Source organism: Mandrillus leucophaeus, unplaced genomic scaffold (genome assembly GCF_000951045.1).
Source record: "Mandrillus leucophaeus isolate KB7577 unplaced genomic scaffold, Mleu.le_1.0 Scaffold183, whole genome shotgun sequence".
NCBI lineage: Eukaryota > Metazoa > Chordata > Mammalia > Primates > Cercopithecidae > Mandrillus > Mandrillus leucophaeus.
Window position 1 is genome coordinate 3,669,601 of NW_012101843.1, and position 20,928 is coordinate 3,690,528.

The 20,928-nt window shown below is 44.6% G+C and overlaps 1 long non-coding RNA gene across 1 annotated transcript in view; it reads left to right on the plus strand.

Annotated features, from left to right (window-relative positions):
* The window catches only part of LOC105538014, a 28,517-nt gene extending 10,177 nt beyond the window's left edge, over window positions 1–18,340 (plus strand). The window contains exons 2-4 of the long non-coding RNA XR_001005821.1: window positions 13,210–13,475; window positions 14,582–14,735; window positions 17,450–18,340. This is a non-coding gene — a long non-coding RNA (uncharacterized LOC105538014). The remainder of the gene's footprint in view (window positions 1–13,209; window positions 13,476–14,581; window positions 14,736–17,449) is intronic.
* Window positions 18,341–20,928: the final 2,588 nt, after the last annotated feature.

Genomic DNA, 20,928 nt, shown 5'->3' on the forward strand with positions numbered 1-20,928 from the left:
CAGTGCCTTGGCCAATGTCTATTAGGTCTACAACCCGTTCTCCCTGAGAGTGAGACAGGAGAGCCAGTGGGAAACGTTACAGAGCCCACCACACTGGCCTGGATTGCATGAGACTGGCCAGAAGCAAGGATTTCAGACATGGTCATTGACGTGAGCAAACTTTTGCCTTCTCCACTCATTGAGATAAAGGCAGCAGGAAAAGAATGGCCATGCACCCTGGGAGGCAGCCCAGCTCCACGTGGGCCCAGTGGAATATTTGCTGGCCTATTTGGAAGTTAGAGAGAAAATATTGTGAAAGAAAATACTATTTAAAATTTTTTCTTTTTCTTTTTCTTTTTTTTTTTTTTGAGACAGAGTCTGGCTCTGTCGCCCAGGCTGGAGTACAGTAACGTGATCTCAGTTCACTGCAAGCTCTGCCTCCCTGGTTCACGCCATTCTCCTACCTCAGCCTCCCGAGTAGCTGCGACTACGGGCGCCCGTCACCACGCCCCGCTAATTTTTTTGTATTTTTAGTAGAGATGGGGTTTCATCATGTTAGCCAGGATGGTCTCGACCTCTTGACCTCATGATTTGCCCACCTTGGCCTCTTGAAGTGCTGGGATTACAGGTGTGAACCACCACACCCAGCCTAAAAATTTTTCTTTCAAACAAAGCCTAGTCCTCTCCCCAGCACTTATTTTTTTATTGTTGTTATTATTATTATTATTAACAGCTCTGGTGACCACAGATTCCATGCCAGGAGTCGTTTTGCTCAAGAAGTACTTTCCTGGTCCGTGTTAGGTTTTTCATAACAGTCGATGATGAAAAGTCTTGACAGCTGCTGTTTGCATTGTAGGTGGGGACAGGTGAGTTGACATGGAGTTGTTTGTGCTTCTTTTGTGCAAACATTGAGTAACAGTTACCTTCAGTTGAACTTTACCGGGTCAAGTAATTCCACTTTAATAAAACCTAACTCAGGCTTCCCATTAAAACAGAGGTGAAGAACTAGGGACACCTTGAGCTAAGGAGCAGAGAGGCCTAAAGTTGGTTTTACTGGCACCCAAGAAACCATCATTCTTCCTTTCTTGAGCTCAAAGCACTTGTTTTTGCCCACTAATTAATTACTAGGAGGTGATTTGAACCCGTGGTCATGCCTATTAGGTATAAGGCTTCTGACACAAGACAGATTCAGTAATCACTGCCTGGCATTTCCAGTTGAAAAGGGCCCATCCCAAAATTAGTTATAGGATACCTCTCAAGGCATCCGTGAGAGATCCAGGCAGCATCTCCGAGGAGAGCGTTCAATCTAACCTTAGGGCAGGGGAAGGGCCTTATTTTGTGATATTGTGCTTTGTCCCTGTGACGAGTCATCTCTTTTTCTCTGCTAATTTATTTCTGCTCTAGGTGAAATCCTCCAGTATGTGGCCCTTCCGGGAGGACCTTCCTGTTTGGCACGCACAGCCAATGAGCTGTGAAGCACTTGCAGAGCTCAAAATAGAAAGTCTGCAAGCACACTGCTCCCCAGGGCCTAGTCTGTGCCTGCTTGCTCAGATGCAGGAGAGTGAGGCTAGGAGGGCCGGCTCCTCCGAGAAGGCCAGGCACCTCTCAGGGGTGGGCCTCGGCGCAGAAGAAATATGATTGCTAAGTCACCACCCTCATAGTTCTAGAAATCATTTCAGATCTCTGCCAAATGCAACATTATCACTGAGCCCTGGATTCCCACCCCAATCTAATATCAAGAAAAAGTTGATTGCTTTCTAAGATTAAACAAGCTAAACACCCAAATTTTAGGATTTCTGAGGGTATGAAAGGTACTTGGCTATTATCACCATCAGAGAGAGCTATTAAGAGGAAAGAAGGGGAAGAGCTTTGAACAAACAAACAAAAGCCTTTCTCCTGCTCTGCTAATCCACCTTGAGATATGACTCATGTTGGGTTGCCTTGGTAACCATGACATCAGAAGAGGGACTGTGTGTGTACGTGTGTGTTGGTGGGGAATCCTTTCACACGTCCATCCTGTGCCTCACCCTGTGAGTGCCGTGAGCTGACCCCGCCTGCACAGACATCGCCCTTTTGCACCTGGAATCATTTTGCCATTGCAGGATCTCGCCACGGGCTGCTTGTCATTGATCATTTTCTTGGGGTGAGCAGTTTTGATGGACAGGGTGTCTGTCAGTGGCCCACGGGCACCCAGAGTATGATCAGAGGCTCTGCTAGCCTCCTTCTCCGTCCCCTCCCCAGCTTTCCTGATGGGGTCTGTGGTTTGTCCTCATCAAACGAAGACTGCTGCAGCCCCAGGGTGGTTTTAGTTTTGGGGAAGTCTGGTCTGTCCTCCCAGGCTGTGAGTCTGGCCCTGTATAATGACAACCAGGTGGGCACATTGAATCAGAATTAGAAAAAGCATCACCAGCTGGGGAAGGGGGTGTAGACTGTGTGGGTCCCTAGCCTGCCTTTTTTATCTCTAAGTCCAAAGAGAAATTCCTCTAATCCCTGGTTTGCTCTGGAATGCCAGCTGCAGAGAAACAGCCACAACAGTCACTTGTAAAGAGAGGCCCTTTCTTTGAAGCGGAATTTGTAGCCATGGCTAAACATTCAGGTGAAATCACATTACAGCAAATCCTTTCAGGCCGAAGTGCCTCAGCAGAGCTATTCTATCTCCTGGGAAGAATTTGGGATTCAGCGAATGCTCTGTGATGAATGATCCTGTGCAGTGATCATTTTATGTGGTTCTAGTCCAGTAACTGTTACCCATACTGTGAAAAGCTCTGTAAAATGAGATCTGTCTGAGAATAACTTGTATCCAAGAAGTGGTGTTATTAAAGGGCAATATGGCGACCAAGCACGGTGGCTCACGCCTGTAATCCCAGCACTTTGGGAGGCTGAGGCAGGCGGATCATAAGGTCAGGAGATCGAGACCATCCTGGCTAACACTCTGAAACCCCACCTCTACTAAAAATACAAAAAATTATCAGGGCGTGGTGGCAGGCACCAGTAGTCCCAGCTACTCGGGAGGCTGAGGCAGGAAAATGGCGTGAACCCAAGAGGTGGAGCTTGCAGTGAGTCGAGATTGTGCCACTGCACTCCAGCCTGGGCAACAGAGCAAGACTCCATCTCAAAAAAAAAAAAAAAGAAGCAACATTGAGCAGTTAAAAAATTGACCAGTTACAGGTAATGTGACTTTAGGCAAGCAAGTATCTTTAATTCTATGACCTCAGTATATTTTTAATAAGTTTATTTATTTTTAATGATGAGGCTAGTAGCACTTTTCAGGGTCTTGGTGAGAATTCAGGGAGACAGTGTGGGAAAGTGCTTCGTGATCTGGGATGGGACATTCCAACAGAGGCTATTACCATTGCTTCAGATGAGATTTGAATCCCAGCCAACACAAGTACATCAAAATGCTGGATGTTGACATTGTCTTGTCATGAGAATTGTAATGTCTTCCATTATTCCATGAATGCTATCAAAAGAAAATTTTGAATTTTTTTCTAGCTTCATTGAGGTATGATTGACAAACAAAAATTGTATGTGTCTAACATATACAGTGTAATGATTATATATATGTGTGTATATATGTATGTATAGTGGAATTCTTACCACAATCAAGTTAATTAATATTAATCTCACAGTTACCCTTAAATTTTTTCTTTGCAGTGAGAACACTTAAGATCTACTCTCTTAGCAAATTTCAAGCATACAATGCACTATTATTAACTATAGTCACCATACTGTACATTAGCTCTCCAGAACGTATTCATCTTATAACTGAAAGTTTGTACCTGTTGATCTCCTTATTTCCCCCACTTAAAATTTGTAATTTTATTTTGTTTATTTAGTTCTTTTGAGACGGACTCTTGCTCTGTTGCCCAGGTTGGAGTGCAGTGGCGTGATCTCAGCTCACTGCAACCTCTGCCTCCCCGGTTCAAGCAATTTCCCTGACTGGGCCTCCCAAGTAGCTGGGACTACAAGCATGTACCACCATGCCTGGCTAATTTTTGTATTTTTTTAGTAGAGATGGGGTTTCACCATATTGGTCAGGCTGGCCTCGAACTCCGCACCTCAGGTGATCCACCTGCCTCGGCCTCTCAAAGTGCTGGGATTACGGGTGTGAGCCACCGTGCCTGGCCCGAAATGTGGAATTTTAAATAGAATCTCACACATTATACTTAAGGTATGTGCTTTCTAGATCCCGTGCTGTCATGCAACCAGGAGCATGAAGTCATAAGTGGGGCGGGGGAGGGGAGGGGGAGGGAGAAGGAGGGAGGCACTCCCTGACACTTCTTGCAACCTGTTGTTACCAAGGCAGCAGAGTAGAACAATGAAGTGCAAGGACCTGGAAATCAGACACACCTGGGTTCCTGGTGAGTTTCACTGCTTCCTGGTCTCTGATATCAGGCAAGTCACTTAACCTCTTTAATCTTCAGTTTCGTCTTTTGTAAATGAACCATAATAATGACTCATCAGTTTCTTGTGACATTTAAATAAGCCAATGTATGTAAATGCTTAATCCACTGACTGGAACACAGTAAGTGCTCAAAAATGTTGGTTATTAATAATTCCCATAATCAATTGATGTTTCCTTATCATTGAATGTTTCTTTTAAATATGGAACTTAGAAAAAAATCACTCAATTCTGAGTTCATTTGCTGAAGGTTGAAAATATTAAAAGACACCCATATCTGTCACCATTTCCACTGGTGACTTCAAAGTTGCACACATGTCATAATGCAAAAGCACCTGGCACAGTACCCGACATGGCACATGGTGAGTGTTCTGGAAACTTACAAGAATGGGATGAGGACATATAAGCATCTGCAATGCCAGGCTCAGGAATTTCGAATGACTTTGATAATCAACTTCGTGCCATCAATGGTTTCTGAGCCATAGAGGTGCAAGATCATATCCAGGCTTTAGGAAGACAACTCTGAGAACAGAATGCAGAATGAGTTGAGGGGGAAGATGTCTGGATGCTCGGAGATTATGGCTCTGCTGCCAGAGATAAGATTATGGCAGTATAAGAACAGGGAGAATGGGATACACTGAGAAGCGTGGCAAGTGTAGGACCTACAGGAAGAACTTGGAGCTGGGGGTCAGGGTAGAGAAAGGAGTGATGGTGAATGGAAGTTTTGTAGGTCAGGCAGGGTGGAGATGTGAAGTCAAGGAAGGACTGTCGGGGTGGGGAGGCCCTCATTCATCTGCACTGTTGGGTTTGAGGAAGGGCTGGTGAAGGGGCATGAATGTAGAAACATAGTTTAGAGCAAAGAAGAGAGGGTGGGGCTTGAGCTAAAGTAAAGGGGCCTTCTGCCTAAAGATTACTACTGAGACCATGGGATTCTCTGCCCATATCCAGGCTAGGAGGGAGGAGTAACCCCAGGGGAAGAGTGGTCAGAGAGGCCACTGTCTATGAAAAGGGGAGAGTGGAGTATCACAGACATCAATGTGATAGAGCATTAAGACTTGTTCAACCAGACTTGTTGCAAGAGTCAAGGGAGGCTCCAGAGTCAAGGAGGCTGGATTTGTAATGAGGATGCCCCTCAGTACCCTAAGCCATCCCCTTTAAAGAAATGGAAGGAATGAAATCATGTCCTTTGCACCAACATGGGTGCAGCTAGAGGCCATAATCCTAAGCAAATTAACACAGGAATAGAAAACCAAACACCGTATGTTCTCACTTACAAGTGGGAGTTACGCATTGAGCATACATGGACATAACTGTGGAAACAATAGACGGGACTACCAGAGGGAGAAGGGAGAGGAAAGTGCGTTACAAAACTACCTCACGGTTACTGTGCTCACTACCAGGGTGACAGGATCCATACTCCAAACTGCAGCATCACACAATATTCCAACGTAACAAATCTGCACATCTACGCACTGAATCTAAAATAAAAGTTGAAATGTAAAAACAAAACAAACCAACAAAAAACAGCAATTGACGGGATCGCAAAAATATAAGAAAACACAAGATAGAGGGGGTAGCGAATGCAGTAGCAGAGTTTTACACATGTGAAATGCTTAGGATATGCACAAATATGATAATAAATATGGTACTTTTTTTTTTTAATGCAAGAATGTGCAGTTAAGTAGTCAGGGAGGGGGCTGAGTCCAGAAGTGAGTCAGCTGCCCAGATAAGACCAAGCATACCTTGGCTATAGATACCAACTGCTTTAGTTTCGAGCCTTGCCGAGAATAATACCCTCCCTTCTGGAAGCTGTGTGTAAAGGCTAATGTTTCAGGAGAGGAGCGGGAATCGGGAGGCTTGGTGGGAACCAGCTGTGCGACCTGGGGCAGATTTTCTTTTCCTTTCAGGTCCTTATCTCTAAAATGAAGTGATTGATCCAGGTTATCTCCAGGGTGTCTCAATACACTCACTTCTTCTCCTTGTGGTAGGAACAAAATATAGTTAATTTTGATAAAAAAGATATCAAAGACAAAACCCCATCAAGTCTCTCAATTGTTTTCCTCTCTGGTTTCCTACCCAAGTCTAAGTCAATATCCTCTCCTGCTTCAGTGTACGATCTTGGCTAGGACATCACGATACTTTGCTTCCAAATCTAGAAGACAGAGGAGAAGGGAAAAGAGAAAAGATAATATGTCACTTTTCTTGCCTGCCAGTGATTATATCTGGAGGGAAGGTGAGGCACAGAGGATAAATCTTATTGGATCCTCATCTCACAATAATTCTATGGAACACATAGAGCAGGGATGATTTTCCGTATTTTGTGGTCAATAGAACTGAAACCAGAGAGGTTCAGTAGCCTCCCAAAATTCATGCGGATAACTAATTAAACATTTACCAGATACCTCCTATGCTTGACTTCAGGGAAACAAAGATGGATAAGGCACTAGCTGTGTGATATGAAACAAATGACTTAACCTCACTGGCTTTAGTGCTACCCCCTATAAAAAGAGGGGACTCCATTCTGTGATTTGCTAGGTCCTTACGTTTCACACATTATGGTTTGGTCTCTGCATCCTTCTGTTCTATCACAGGAAAAGGCTGAAGCCTTTGCCTGGGCTCTAACTGGGTCTAGGTTGTGTGAACCTCTAGATGCAGACATCTGGGGCAAGAGGTGAGGCGCTGGTTGCCTTCCAGGCAGATGTAGTTAAGAGAGTTGGCTGCAGACAATGATTTTGCTCTGTGTCTCCAAGATCGTGGGCAGGTGGGAGCCCAAAGAGAGGCTATTAGGATTCACATCAGATTGTTAGTTGGGGGGTTATTATTTTTAAGCCAGCACCACTTTAAGCACTGCCTTGCTTGCTTGCTGTCTGGGACATTCTTTAGCACCTTTTCAGCTTGCAGCTCCCATGAGCAATACAGGTCACTCTTCAGTCAGTTCCCCTGATCTGTCCTTGCTATTTCAATCCCTATACTTGTGGAGGATCAGTAGCAGAGGAGAAACCAGACTAAAAAAAGATAAAATGATCAATGTCAATGTGAACATACCTATTTGTATGCAAGTTCATAAACACACTTCGCTGCGAGCCCACGAGAATGTTCTGCATAACCACCTGCCAGGGTTGTGGTGGGGTGAGGAGCAGGGCTGACTCTCTGGCTCTCACTTTCTTTTCTTTTTGATATGGTTTGCATCTGTGTCCCCACCAAATCTCATATCGAACTGTAATTGCCAGTGTTGGAGGTGGTGCCTGGTGGGAGGTGATTAGATCATGGGGGCGGAGTTAACAATGGGTTAGCACCATCCCATTGTTCTCGTGATGGTGAGTGACTGAGTTATTGTGTTTGGTCCTTTAAAAGTGTGTGGTACCTCCCCATTCTCTCTCTTCCTCGTGCTCCAACCATGTGAAGTGCTGGCTCTTCACTGTAAGTTTCCGCCATCACTATAAGTTTCCTGAGGCCTCCCCAGAAGCAGATGCTGCCATGTTTCTTGTACAGCCTGCAGAATCAGGAGCCAATTAAACCTCGTTTCTTTATAAATTACTCAGTCTCAGGTATTTCTTTATAGCAATATGAAAATGGACTAATACAGTTTTATTTTATTTTATTTTATTTTATTTTATTTTATTTTATTTGGAGACAGGGTCTTGCTGTCACCCAGACTGGAGTACAGTGGTGTGACCATAGCTCAATGCAGCTGGGCCCAAGGGATCCTCCTGCCTCAGCCTCCTGAGTAGCTGAGACTACAGGTTCATGCCACCACACCCATTTTTTTGTTGTTGTTTTGGAGACAGGATATTGCTGTGTTGCCCAGGCTGGTCTTGAACTCCTGCCTCAGTCTCCCAAAGTGTTGGGATTACAAGTGTGAGCCACCACCCCAGGCCAGACTCTCACTTTCTAGGTGGCATTGTGGGTGAAGCCTTAAACTCTGCGCTTTGGTTTCCTTGCTGTAGAGTAGAGATAATAATAGTACCTACCTGAAAGAGTTGTTTTGAGGACACAGTGTCCTTATTCATGTGAGATGCTTAGAGCAGTGCCTGGCACACAGTAAAAACTTAAACTATGAACTGCTCATCAGTTCTCATTATCTATAGGCAGTTAGTTCACAGGCTCACACAATGTCTCTTCACAGCCTCTTTGAGGATCCATAATTCTAATCATAATTCAGCCTTTCTTCTTAGAGCAGCTTCAGATCCTGACATTAATTTCCTCAGACATTTAAGGAATCACAAGGTAATGGGTTGTTATTATCTCATTTTTTTTTTTCAAAGTAAAAGCAAGTTTATTAAGAAAGTAAAGGAATAAAAGAATGGCTACTCCATAGACAGAGAAGCCTGTTATCTCATTTTATCAATGAAAAGATTTGAATAAAAAATTAAGTATCAGTTTGTACCCAGTCTCCTTGGGCATCCACAACAGAGATGGTAGAAGTATCTATAATCTTGCCTGGCCTGGCTCATCTTACTGTCAGCCCTGCCAGCTCTAAGGGTGCCCAGTAAGTTTCTGATCATGCTGGAAGGATCCTGTCCTACCCCTGGAAACACGGCTGGCCTTTTCAGCCAAAGCACCATCCCCAGAGACTTCAGTCCTGGAGTCCTCATGACACCCACATCCTGAGGGACACTTACCATTAATCCCCAAGTTGAAAGTTTGCTAGGTTACAGCTGACCCCCAGGAGGCCGAGAGCAAAGGAAGGGAACATGTCCTTCCTCTCTGTAGCCATGGAGGGTCCCTGCATATCCAACCAGCCAAAGTGGTGCTGTCCTCGGAAGGCTGGAGTGGAAGTGGCGAGAGGGGTTTGTTAGGACTTGTATTATTTTTTTCTTCAATCTAAATAAATGTTTATTATAAGGAAATAAGTTTAGATTATTGAGGTAAACAAAACTAAACCAAATATAACCTATATGTCCTATAATATAAAATATTCACCTATAACTTTGTTTCTCATAAATATCCGAAGGAGTAGAGTACCAATGGAAGTATGCTATACAAATAGATCTCAGTATGCTATACAAATAGATTTCAGCATTTGGTAAAGTAGAAATTTTTAGTGGCATAAAAGCTGGCAGAACCGATGGACTGCCTTTAGAGGAAATAAGGTCCCAGTTTCTGGGGAGGCTTCACAAGATGCAGGGTAACCGTTTCACATGGAAAGGGGTTCCATTTTAACGGCCATCCAAGAATTAAAATAAGAATTTTGCAGTAATGAAATAGGTTCCTTCCAAAATAGCACTGAACACTCTCTCTGTGGTGTGTTCAATCAAAATAGCTGACATATTTTTTTTTTTTAATGGCCCAAACACCTAGTTCATGATAAAATTCCTCAGGAATCTTTAAGAGGAAGGAAGGGTCTGTGTTAGCTGGGAGTGAATCCTGTGTGAGCAGATCACATCAAAAGGTCATGCTCAAGTATGTTGTATGTTCCAAGTACAGCTCTGGATGCTCTGGGAAATAAAGTGTCATAAGACAGGGGTCCCCAACCCCTGGGCTGTGGACCAGGACCAAGCCACAGAGCAGGAAGTGAACGGCAGGCAAGCCAGGAAAGGTTCATCTGTGTTTTTGGCTCCTCCCCATCACTCGCATTACTGCTAGAGCTTTGCCTCCTATCAGATCAGCAGCGGCATTAGATTCTCATAGAAGCACGAACCCTATCGTGAATTGTGCATGCGAGGGATCTAGGTTGCACATTTCTTTTGAGAATCTAAGGCCTGATGATCTGTCACTGTCTCCCGTCACCCCCAGATGCCCCAGATGGGTCCAGCTAGTTTCAGGAAAACAAGCTCAGGGTTCTCATTGATTCTACATTATGGTGAGTTGCATAATTATTTCATTATATATTACAATATAATAATAATAGAAATAAAATGCACAATAAATGCAGTGGGCTTGAATCACCCAGAAACCACCCCCTCTCACCCCCCACCAGTCCATAGAAAAATTGTCTTCCATGAAACTGGTCCCTGGGGCCAAAAAGGTTGGGGACCACTGGTATAAGACACAACCAGCACCCCAAAGGAGCTTATAGCTATTTGGGATATAGAGAGGTCAAACCCATTCTCCTTGCTTCTAATGTGGTAATACTGAAAAATTACTTGCCCAGGTCGCAGGGAGTTAGAGGAAGAGCTGGGAGGAGAATCTGGAATTGGACATGAGGAGACAGGAAAGGGAGAGTCCTAGGGAGCACAGGGGGTGTCGGGAGTGAAAGCTGACACTGGTGGCTCTGGTTCATAGAAAGAGATGCCCTCTGGATCATTTAAGGTCAGGAGTTCAAAACCAGTCTGGCCAACATGGCAAAACCCCGTCTCTAGTAAAAATACAAAAATTAGCCTGGCTTGGTGGTGGGTGCCTGTAGTCCCAGCTATTAGGGAGACTGAGGCAGGGGAATCGCTTGAACCCGGGAGGCAAAGTTTGCAGTGAGCCAAGACTGTGCCACTGCATTCCACTCCAGCCTGGGCAACAGAGTAAGACTCTTTCTAAAAAAAAAAAAAAAAAAAAAAAAGAGGTCTTCTGCACCCTCTACTACTCCTACTCCTACTCCCGGTTCTAGCTCTAACTTTGAGTGGAAAACATCTCACTTTCACTGTCTTTCCTGCCGGCACCAAGACCTTGGCTCTTTTGGGCAGTGGCAGACATGGGATCTCTCTCTCTCCTCCCACACTCCACACTCCCACCCTCCCTTCCAGAAAGCTGAGGCCCCAAGGAGGGAGGGCCTCTGCCTGCAGCCTGGCTGGTACCCCAGTCCTTGCCTTTTCTGTGCTGGAACTGCACAAGGCCATTTCATGTCCCATTTAGCAAGTGTGGAGAGCTCTTTGATTTGGTAGGTGATAGCACAAGTCATCCTGCCTCCGATGGTGGGTGAAATACCATCTGATTCAGAGCTTATTTCGTGACTTCCTCCAGAACCGACTGCCTCATTTGTGTCTCCAAAAATAAAAATAGCAAGGGTTAGATCCTATGCCTCTCCTATTCCCTGGGGATGCTGTGATTGAGTGATGACTCTACCAGCAAAGTATCGAGGCTGTCGGTCTGTTCCCTTTTGATCAGAACCTAGAAAAAGCACGTGGAGCAAGTGATGTTATCCTCTGAACTTCACTGCAGTCCTCCCCAGGGGTTAAGGGCTCAGGACCCTGTTTGGCCCAGCACTTTCAGCTTGTTCATTTCATGTTGAGCTTTGCTTTCTACAAATCAGTGTGTGGACAAGATCAGTCTTTTAGCAAAGGAGTAGTTAAGGCAGTGCTATGGGGGAAGTATCGGGTGGGACTACAGTGCCTGGATTTCACCATCAAAGATCCCTTCCATTGGCTGCTTCTCACTAAGATCCTTTCAAAAGGTTCTTTAAAAAGAATACAAAGCTTTGTAAAGAGCCACACAAATGTAAACTAAGGTGTGGCAAGGTTATGTTACTCTAGGTCAGAGGTATGGGTGTCAGGAGGCTCAGGGAACCATTAGATCCTAGAGACATTAGAGCTGAGACAAGAAGCTTCCAGAGTCTAGGAACTCAGTGGACAACAGCAAAGACACCAACCCCAGGACAAGGCAGTGCCTGTAACCCTGCTGTTATTGCCTATTTGCTCCAGGACACCATCCCCCCTCACCGACGCTTAGTATTGGGGTTAGAATGGGTGCTTATGATAGAGTATGTATTAAAAATCAGTTCCCGTCCAGGCTGAGAGGCTCACACCTGTCATCCCAGCACTTTGGGAGGCCAAGGTGGGCGGATCATTTGAGGTCAGGAATTTGAGATCAGCCTGGCCAACCTGGTGTCTACACCAAAAACACACAAAAATTAGCTGGGTGTGGTGGTGCATGCCTGTAATCCCGGCTACTCAGGAGGCTGAGGCAGGAGAATCACTTGAACTTGGGAGGCAGAGGCTGTAGTGAGCCAAGATCGTGCCACTGCGCTCCAACCTGGACGACAGAGCAAGACTCTGTCTCAAAAAATAAAAAAAGTTCCCTTCTCTTCCATTAAAAAAAACTCATTTCATCTATGTGTCCAACTATAGACCCCAGATCACATTTGAAGATAAAATATCAGGGATCACCCAGGCCCCTGACAATGTGGAAAGGAACCAGATTACATACAGGGGCAGTGTGAGTCTCCTTCTTAAGCTCCCCTCCCACCCCCAGAGCAGCAGCCACTTGCCTTTGGAAGAAGTAGATCATGGCTGGCACTCCACACTTGGACCCCTCTCTGAAAGCACATCTTGGCTTCCATAAGAATGGATCCATTCTTATGATCCCTTCTAATCACAAATAGCAGCCTTCCAGAGCAATAAGCTCAGCCCCTTCCATTGTTCCCACAGCCACAGACACAGGCATGCCTGTGCCCTCCCGTTGATTCTTGCCACGGACAATCCTAGGGACAAAAATGTAGTGTTTCATGGCGACTTTGAGATGACACGCACCTAGAGGTAAGTCTACAGACAGGGCCAGCATTAGGTACAAATTGCAGTGAGACTTGTCTATGGCACCCTCCATTGGCACCTTTCTGCCTTTTACATCTTTCCTGTCCCTTCTCTCCTGCACTTAGTGCTTTGATACACATAGGCCAGGGATGGTAAATACATTCCATTTTCAGTGCCAACTGTGATTAATCAGTAGGGATCACTGTATTGAGAAAGAAAAAACAGTGGTATGTGAATTCTGGAATCAATTGCTAATGTCTGCCATGGAGACATTATTTGCATCTTCTCATTCATCTGTGAGCCTTAAAAGGCAAGACTGTGTGTTATTCAACTTCAGATCTCTAATTATTAGTGCCCAATTATGTATTATATTTGAACAGTATCTGTAGCAACTGTGGAATCTTTTATGTCTAACTTGCTTGTTTTCAGCTCTGCCCGAATTTCAGCTGTCACAGAATGAGTGACGTAGTAAAATGGAAATGCATCATCTCAGTTTCCCCGTGGCCTGAATGTCCATACAAAATGAGAGCCAGTAGAGAAGAAGAGAGGACGTGAGGAGTTTTTAATAACTGAGGAAAAGTGGAAGGAAAAGTAAGGATGAAGGTGAAGATGAAGGAATATGTCGGAGATGCTAGCACTGGCATCCCCAACCACACAGTACCATGTCCTGCTAAAGAACTCTATAGAATATACATGTAAGTGCTATGCTGCAGCAGACTTAAACTTGCAAGAGCTGCTTGTTAAATTTTCAGGAATTTTGTGAGTCAATTGACATCATGTTTGTAGATTGAAATTAGCTGTGATGACAGTATTTATACCATAGGAATTGGCACAGACTAAAACATTTATAGTACCACATTGCATTTATGCCCCCAAACTCTGGGTGTAGACAGGAGTGAAATCATTAGTATCAGTCAATAGCATCCAAAATAGGCTAAGCTGCCTTCAGTTTTGAGTCTTGGTGGGAAAGTAGGACTGGCAATCTGGCTACTCTTCATGCCCAGTGGGGATCAGGGGTTGCTGTTCTTTTCAGTGTTCTGGGATTTGATTGGCCCTCTGATATGATTTGGATGTTTTGTCCCCTCCAAATCTTACGTTGAAATGTGACACCCAATGTTGGAGATGGGCTTACTGGGAAGTCATGGAGGTGGATCCCTCATGAATGGCTTGGTGCCCTGTCCTCATCGTAATGAATGAGTTCTCACTCTATGAGTTCACTGTTATTTAAAAAAGCCTGGCACCTCCCCCGTCTCTCTCTTGCTCCTACTCCTGGTCTTGCTATGTGACTGCTGACTCCCCCTCTGCTGTGATTGGAAGTGTCCTGAGGACCTCCCCAGAAGCAGATGCTGACACTATGCTCCCTGTACATCCTGCAGACCTGTGAGCCAAATAAACCTCTTTTCTGTATAATTACCCAGTCTGAGGTATTCCTTTATAGCAACACAAACAGAGTAACACACCCTCTTATCAGAGGCTCACCTTGACATCAGAGTGGAAGAGTGGTGGCCTGTCAAACATGGATGGTGGGAAGGGCAGCTGCACAGAGGGGGCTCTCGGTGATTACACGATACTGTAAATTAGGTATCACGTTGCATTCCTGCAATGGCAATTTGAAGGGAAAATGACACAAGAACTCCTAGGTCATGTCATTGACTAAGGAATGCTTTTTCACTCCATTAAAATGAGCCCTGAAGGACAGGCCCAAGCCTACACAGGCAGGGTCCTGTAACCTGAGGTCACTGGGAAGAAAGGAGTTTCTCACTGGAGCTCAATGTAACTCTTTCCTTCTCTGACTAACAAGGGTGTAGATGGCAGTCTTCTTGGGGAACCCATCTGAGAAAAAGAAGCTTCAGCATTGCAAGATTTCAGCTACTGTCTCTCCTTGGACAGGATTCCACCTTTCCCATGGCTGGAGCCCTTGACACATGTCACTGTACACTGCTGTTCTCGCTGGGGTAAGGAGGAGCGGGGAGTGCTGGTGGAGAGGGTGGAAATGTCCTGGGAAAATGGCTGATTTAGAGGCCATTCCTTCACTATACGTTGCTGGTGGCAGTCTAGACACCTCTTTTTTGCTAGATTGTGAATTTGGAGCCATGGCTGAATGGGACCACAGAAGGACTGTCCTGCCCATTGACACTGTCATTGATTCAGAGCAGTAGGAATGTGTTCGGTGAAGACAGGAGCAGGGCAAACTAGAGAAGCACAATAGATAAAATGAATGCAAGAAGGACCAGTCTCAAGAGAGGGGAGAGGATGATAGAAAGATAACCCTTGAATAACGTCTGCTCACTTTCTGAAGTGTTTTCTGAGCTTCGGTGATATTCAGTGCTCTCTCATAACTTCTGCCCCCTCTCTTCCCTTTCCATGTACTTTCTTATTTATTTAATATTGCCTTTAAAATTGCTCACTTAAAGAAAAACATACTCAGCCTCATGTTAAAAATAGAATTCTTAAAATCATAGGTTTGATAGGTGAGTTTTAGTTTCTCTAACACATATGACTATAAAGACATAACTGTTAAAATGGAAAACTCTTAATTCATCCACCCCCGAAGTCATGGCGGGTCCCCGTGCTGCACCTGGATGGGAGGAATGGTCTCCGTGGACACAGACAGATGTCACTTAGAATGAAACTTCAGAAAGTGCCTGAATCTGTATGTCTGTAATTCATCAATGCCTCCCCATCTCCTGCCCAACTCACATAATGTCAATTTAACAGCGGTGGCCGTAGTTGCTGCGGCATTCATTCACTGAAGCTCTCATTTGGCATCAGACAAATTTTTTCCCTTTTGAAAGGCCTCAAGCACGTGAACAAGAGTGAGAGGTGTCTGCTCTCTGTCCAATCAGGTGTTGAGTTGCGGTAGTTTGTTTCGTTGTCAAGAATAGAGTTGTTGCTTGTCTAATGTACTACAAGGTATTCCACTTAAAAACAGGGTCTCTGGAGGGAATTATTCTAGAATAAGCTATTTCCCTTCATCTAAAATGAAGGAAGAAAAATACCAAGAAGAAATCCATATTTTCATGTCATTCTTCCTGTTTCTGCTCTATCCTCTGTCTCCTCCTTTTCATGCCACTTCTCTTGTCTGTTCCTAATTTTCTTAATCTTTTTCTCGCTCTGTCTGTTGTCTCTTCATCATAACCCAAAAATACGAATCTAGGCCGGGTGCTGTGACTCACACCTATTATCCCAGCATTTTAGGAGGCCGAGGTAGGTGGATCACGAGGTCAGGAGATCGAGACCATCCTAGCCAACATGGTGAAACCCCGTCTCTACTAAAAATACAAAAATTAGCTGGATGTGGTGGTGCATACTTGTAATCCCAGCTACTCAGGAGGCTGAGGCAGGAGAATTGCTTGAATCAGGGAGTCGGAGGTTGCAGTGAGCCGAGATCGGGCCACTGCACTCTAGCCTGGTGACACAGCGAGACTCCTAAAAAAAAAAAAAAAAAAAAGAATCTAACTTCTTTTTGTTTATAACAATGTACATTTTCTTGGTAGACGCTTAAGCCTGATGTGCACTTTCTTGGTGGCATAAATCACTTCTGGTAGGGGACTGTAGGGCAAGTCTCCAAACATGAACGTTACCCATCAGCTTTTAATGGTAGTCTTGGCTGTCTGATTGGATTATATTTCCACTAGGGGGCGCTCTTCCCTTTAAATGTCAAAAACTCTACCTTCCCTGGAATTCAAGATTGCAACAGGAACAATGGAAATGTTGATTTCCTTTCTGAAATAGCTGCTACTGAGCACAACTCTGGAAGGAGATTATCAGCGATATGCCAGTTGCAAAGAAAATACTTGGTTGTAGCAGCAAATTCACCTACTATTGAAGACATAATGTCAACGAACAGTGGTTGTAGTTGCTGTGGGATTCCTGATGTAGTGACTTCTAGGAGATCCTTTCCTACTCCAAGTGCCAGCTAGCAAATTTCTCTCTCTAAATTCAACCTGGAGTCAAGGGATCCTTCTCAATAATTTCACAAACTTTTCTGCCTGTAATCTTTCTAGGTTGAATTCTAGGTTTGATTTGGTGACTTTAAATCTGGTGAGATCTCAGCCATTTCCAAGACCTAACCCTTCACTGTATGAACAAGGAAACGGGCACAAAGAGGTAGAGCAGTGTGTCTAGACCACACAGCACAAAGGGGCAGATCTTCTGATGCCATGTTTCCAATTACTTCAGTCCTTAGATGTCTGTGTCTTCATTACAAATACCTTCTTCCAGCTTTCCACAGTGTCTTTTGTCAATAAGATTTATTTAAAGTCTCTTCAGATTTGATAGGGTTCACTGTAGCTCTGACCTTGTAATATTTTACTATAGACATTAGGTTATGGTAGTTTTTATATACTCGGGGCTACTGCAGTTTTTTCAAATAATTCACACATATTGAATTCTAAGTGAATGACATTCACTGGGCCCTTAACACATGAACCATCATATCCAAGAGGTAATAAAAGAGAACAAAAGAGCACTGACTTTCTCAGCACCCACGGACTGATTTTTGAGTTCTGTCCACATCTTAAAGAACGAGTTACTTTGGACAAGATTACTTAATCTTCTTTGGGCTTTCATCTTCTTTTCTGAACAGAGACTTTCTGTGTATTCTTTTGTTTACTCCTTGAAATAGCCCTCAGAGGTCAATACAATTCTCATTGTCCCCATTTTACAGAAAAGGAAACTGAGACCCATAGGTGACAAGTGAATTTCCCACGACTGTCCAGCTGATACGGAGCTGAGCTGGAAAGTGAGCCCGGATCTCTCTGGTTCTGAAAGCTTTGCTCGAAAGCACAGGATGACACCACCATTCAATCAATAAGCAGAGACCCTTCCGTGGACTCAGCAGGTCCTGTTGTCCCTGAAGCTTGACACTGTCATTTCAAACCACAGCAAAAACCCAAAAAGGAAACAGTGCAAGGAAAATAATGTGATATTGGAGAGGCAGCGTGGGTTATTGGGGGACATGGGTTCATGCCCCTTCTCTCCCACACACGTGGCATGATGCTAAGCAGGTCGCCTGACCTCTCCAGGGTTGTTTCCTCAACAGAGAAAATGAGGGGGTTGAGATGAACGCCAGCCCTGGGTGCTCAATGCTGCAGTCTGGGGTGGCGTGGACTGAAATCAGAATTCTTTCTCCTCCGCTCTGGGTGCTGACACATGATCTCTAGCTCTCACTCCCCACCCCTAATCTTGCCCATCTGAGTTTCAGGTTATTTTTTCCTTCCCCCTGCTCTTCAATTTCCTTATTGAGGAAGCTCTTTCCTGCTGCCTCTGTCCCCGCTGGAGTTGTTTGATCCGATAGAGCCAGTTGAAGCCAAGGGGACCCTGACTTGAATCTTGCTTTCTGACATGCTGGCTGTGGCTTGCTTGGAACCTGAATAAGAGCTTGCTTACTCCCGGTGTTCACCACGGCGGAACCATGGGTGCAGAAATGTAATTCTCAACCAGCCCAGTTTAATCAGCGAAAGACAATAGGGCTTGCAGGCGGTATCACGTTGAGTCTCTGAACACAGCACGGCTGCTGTCGCCCTTTTCATTAAAATGATTGAAATGTATTTCTAAACAGAATTGAGGGCCCCTGTCTAAATCAAGCCACTGTATTGGTCTTATTGTCCCGATCTGAAGTGCTTCAGCTTCTAGTGCACAGTTGCTTCTCAATAGAAGTTCATTATTACAACGATAATAACAACTGTATAGATACACAGAAAAGAAGTTCCCATTTCATGAGGGAAAAAGAAGCTCATTCAAACCAAGAGAGAATGAAAATTACTCTTGTTCAGCAGCTCCACAATTCCTGCTTTCCCTTTCTTCTGGAAAGGAAGTTGAATTTAAAAGCTTATCTTGGTTTGATTTTCTTTTTCCCTGAACCAAAATAGAATAGCTATTTAGCTTGAAAATTTGTAAGAGCTCAAGTCAATTGGTTAACCAAACACACACACACACACACTCACACACACTTACATGCACATCTTAATATCCTCATTATATAAAATCTCAATCACCAAAAATGACCCCCCAAATTGTAAGACTCCAATGTATGATTGGGCAAAGGACATAAACAGATGATTCATAAGGAGGAAAGACACATGACAAAAAATAGGAAAAAATTTTCAACACACAGATAATAAAAGAAATTCATAGGATAACAAGATATTGTAGGTGCTAATCAAAGTAGCAAAGATTTTTAAAATTATAGCAGAAGAGGTCCTTGCTTTTGTGTAATGAGTTCCCAGAAAATACATGAAATTCACTCATCCTCTTCCAAATCAACATTACTGTCTGTGAAAGGAACAGTACAACCACACACACAGATCCCAGCCTCTGCTGGGAAAATCCTGTGTAAACTCACCGTCCTCTTTGTTTCTTAAGTTCCTCCTTGGTAAAAAGTTGTTTGGCTCATGCCTGTAATCCCAACACTTTGGGAGGCCGAGGTGGGCGGATCACCTGAGGTCAGGAGCTCGAGACCAGCCTGGCCAACATGGTGAAACCCCATCTCTACTAAAATTACAAAAATTAGTTGGGGGTGGTGGTGGGTGCCTGTGATCCCAGCTACTCGGAAGGCTGAGGCAGGAGAATCACTTGAACCCAGGAGGCAGAGGTTGCAGTGAGCCGAGATCGTGCCACCGTACTCCAGCCCAGGCAGAAGAGTGAGAATCCATCTCAAAAAAAAAAAAGGTTGTTTGTATTCAGACTCTGAAATTTCACAATTCTCCTCAGGTGCTGTTTTTCTTTGCCCAATGCCTTTAAGTCTTCACTGATGGATATGTAGACACCTAATAAATATTAGACCTGAAAGTATCCTTCAAAGCATAGAATTCAGATAGTGATTTTACAACTGAAGAGAGTGAGGCTCACACATTCTGAAGGTGGGAGTCAGGCTCTTTTTACCATAAAAGTTTTTCCTTGGGGTAATGGTCAATATCCACCAAAATCCAGGTGGCACATGCTTGATGCCCTTCTGAAAAGACTTAGTCTGCTTCACCACTGGTTTTAGCAGGCTGGAGCCAGGGTCTCAGTACACAGTGAGCTGCTCAGGTGAAAGAAGGTCATACTAGGATTTCTGCTTTCTAATGTGTCATCCTTTTTAAATTTTCATTTTTCTTACTGTTATAATGTATAGGTTAATAGAGCACTTTACTTCTTGGGGATGCATAATTAAAGTTGTTTTGCTGATGGGATAGTGTTATCAAAAAGTTTGCAGGCAGCTGGAATGGTGAGGGATGTGAATGTGTCTGATCTTGTACAATTCAGGAAGCAGGGCCTTCAGAGTGAAGGGAGGAAGGAAGGCTAGCTGTGGTCAGAGGAGATGACCAGCAGCGCTCTTAACAGAGGGCAAGAGTCACCTTCTCACCCCGCAGGCTGCATTGAAACTAAGGCAACCGGAAAGTTCAACTGAATCACAAAGACATGCTGACATGCTGGGGAAAAGCCAAAAATTTTAAAGGCCATCTTGCCAGAAAAGTGGCTACTGCTCAGGTCCTGTCCTGGCAGTCTGCGCCCAGGATCCCAGGACTCAGCTCATGGGGTGCAGAGAGTTGTGGTATGCCAAGCCAAAGGTCTCAAGGAGATGGTTCCAACTGGGAGTCAATGGCAGAGAGGCCAAGATAAGCTAAGGGGCATGGCAATCTGAGGATCCAAGCCACCTAGTACAGACACAAGGACAGGCAAGTGAACTGGAGACCTTAGCAGGCTTGTCAGAGGGAAAGTGGGAGGCAGCAGCGGCCCAGAAGCAAACTCCCTATGTCAGATAGAGGTGTGTGCAGTGAAAATGAAGGGGGAACCAGAACCCCTTACAGGAAATGCCCAGTGGAACTCCATGGAGTCCCTCGAGTCGTCTTTGCACTGCTGAGCCAGGTATTAGAGGACCCACAGTGCACTTCTGAGCCTCATTTCTGTCTCTCTCACCTACCATAAACTGGACAATCAGCTCGCACATTTGTTCCTGTATTCCCAAGGAGAACATGAGGAAAAGACGTAGATATCACCCAAATGTATCATTTACCAGGTAAGAAAATTATTATTTCTGGGTGTCCCAGCAGCCTCTGTCAGGAATGCAGGTATAAGTAATCTCATGTGCCTTTGTTCCGGCCTCCTTGTGGGAGTCCAGTACCCCAACCCCATCTTGAGAGACGCTGCTGTTCCAACCTCAGG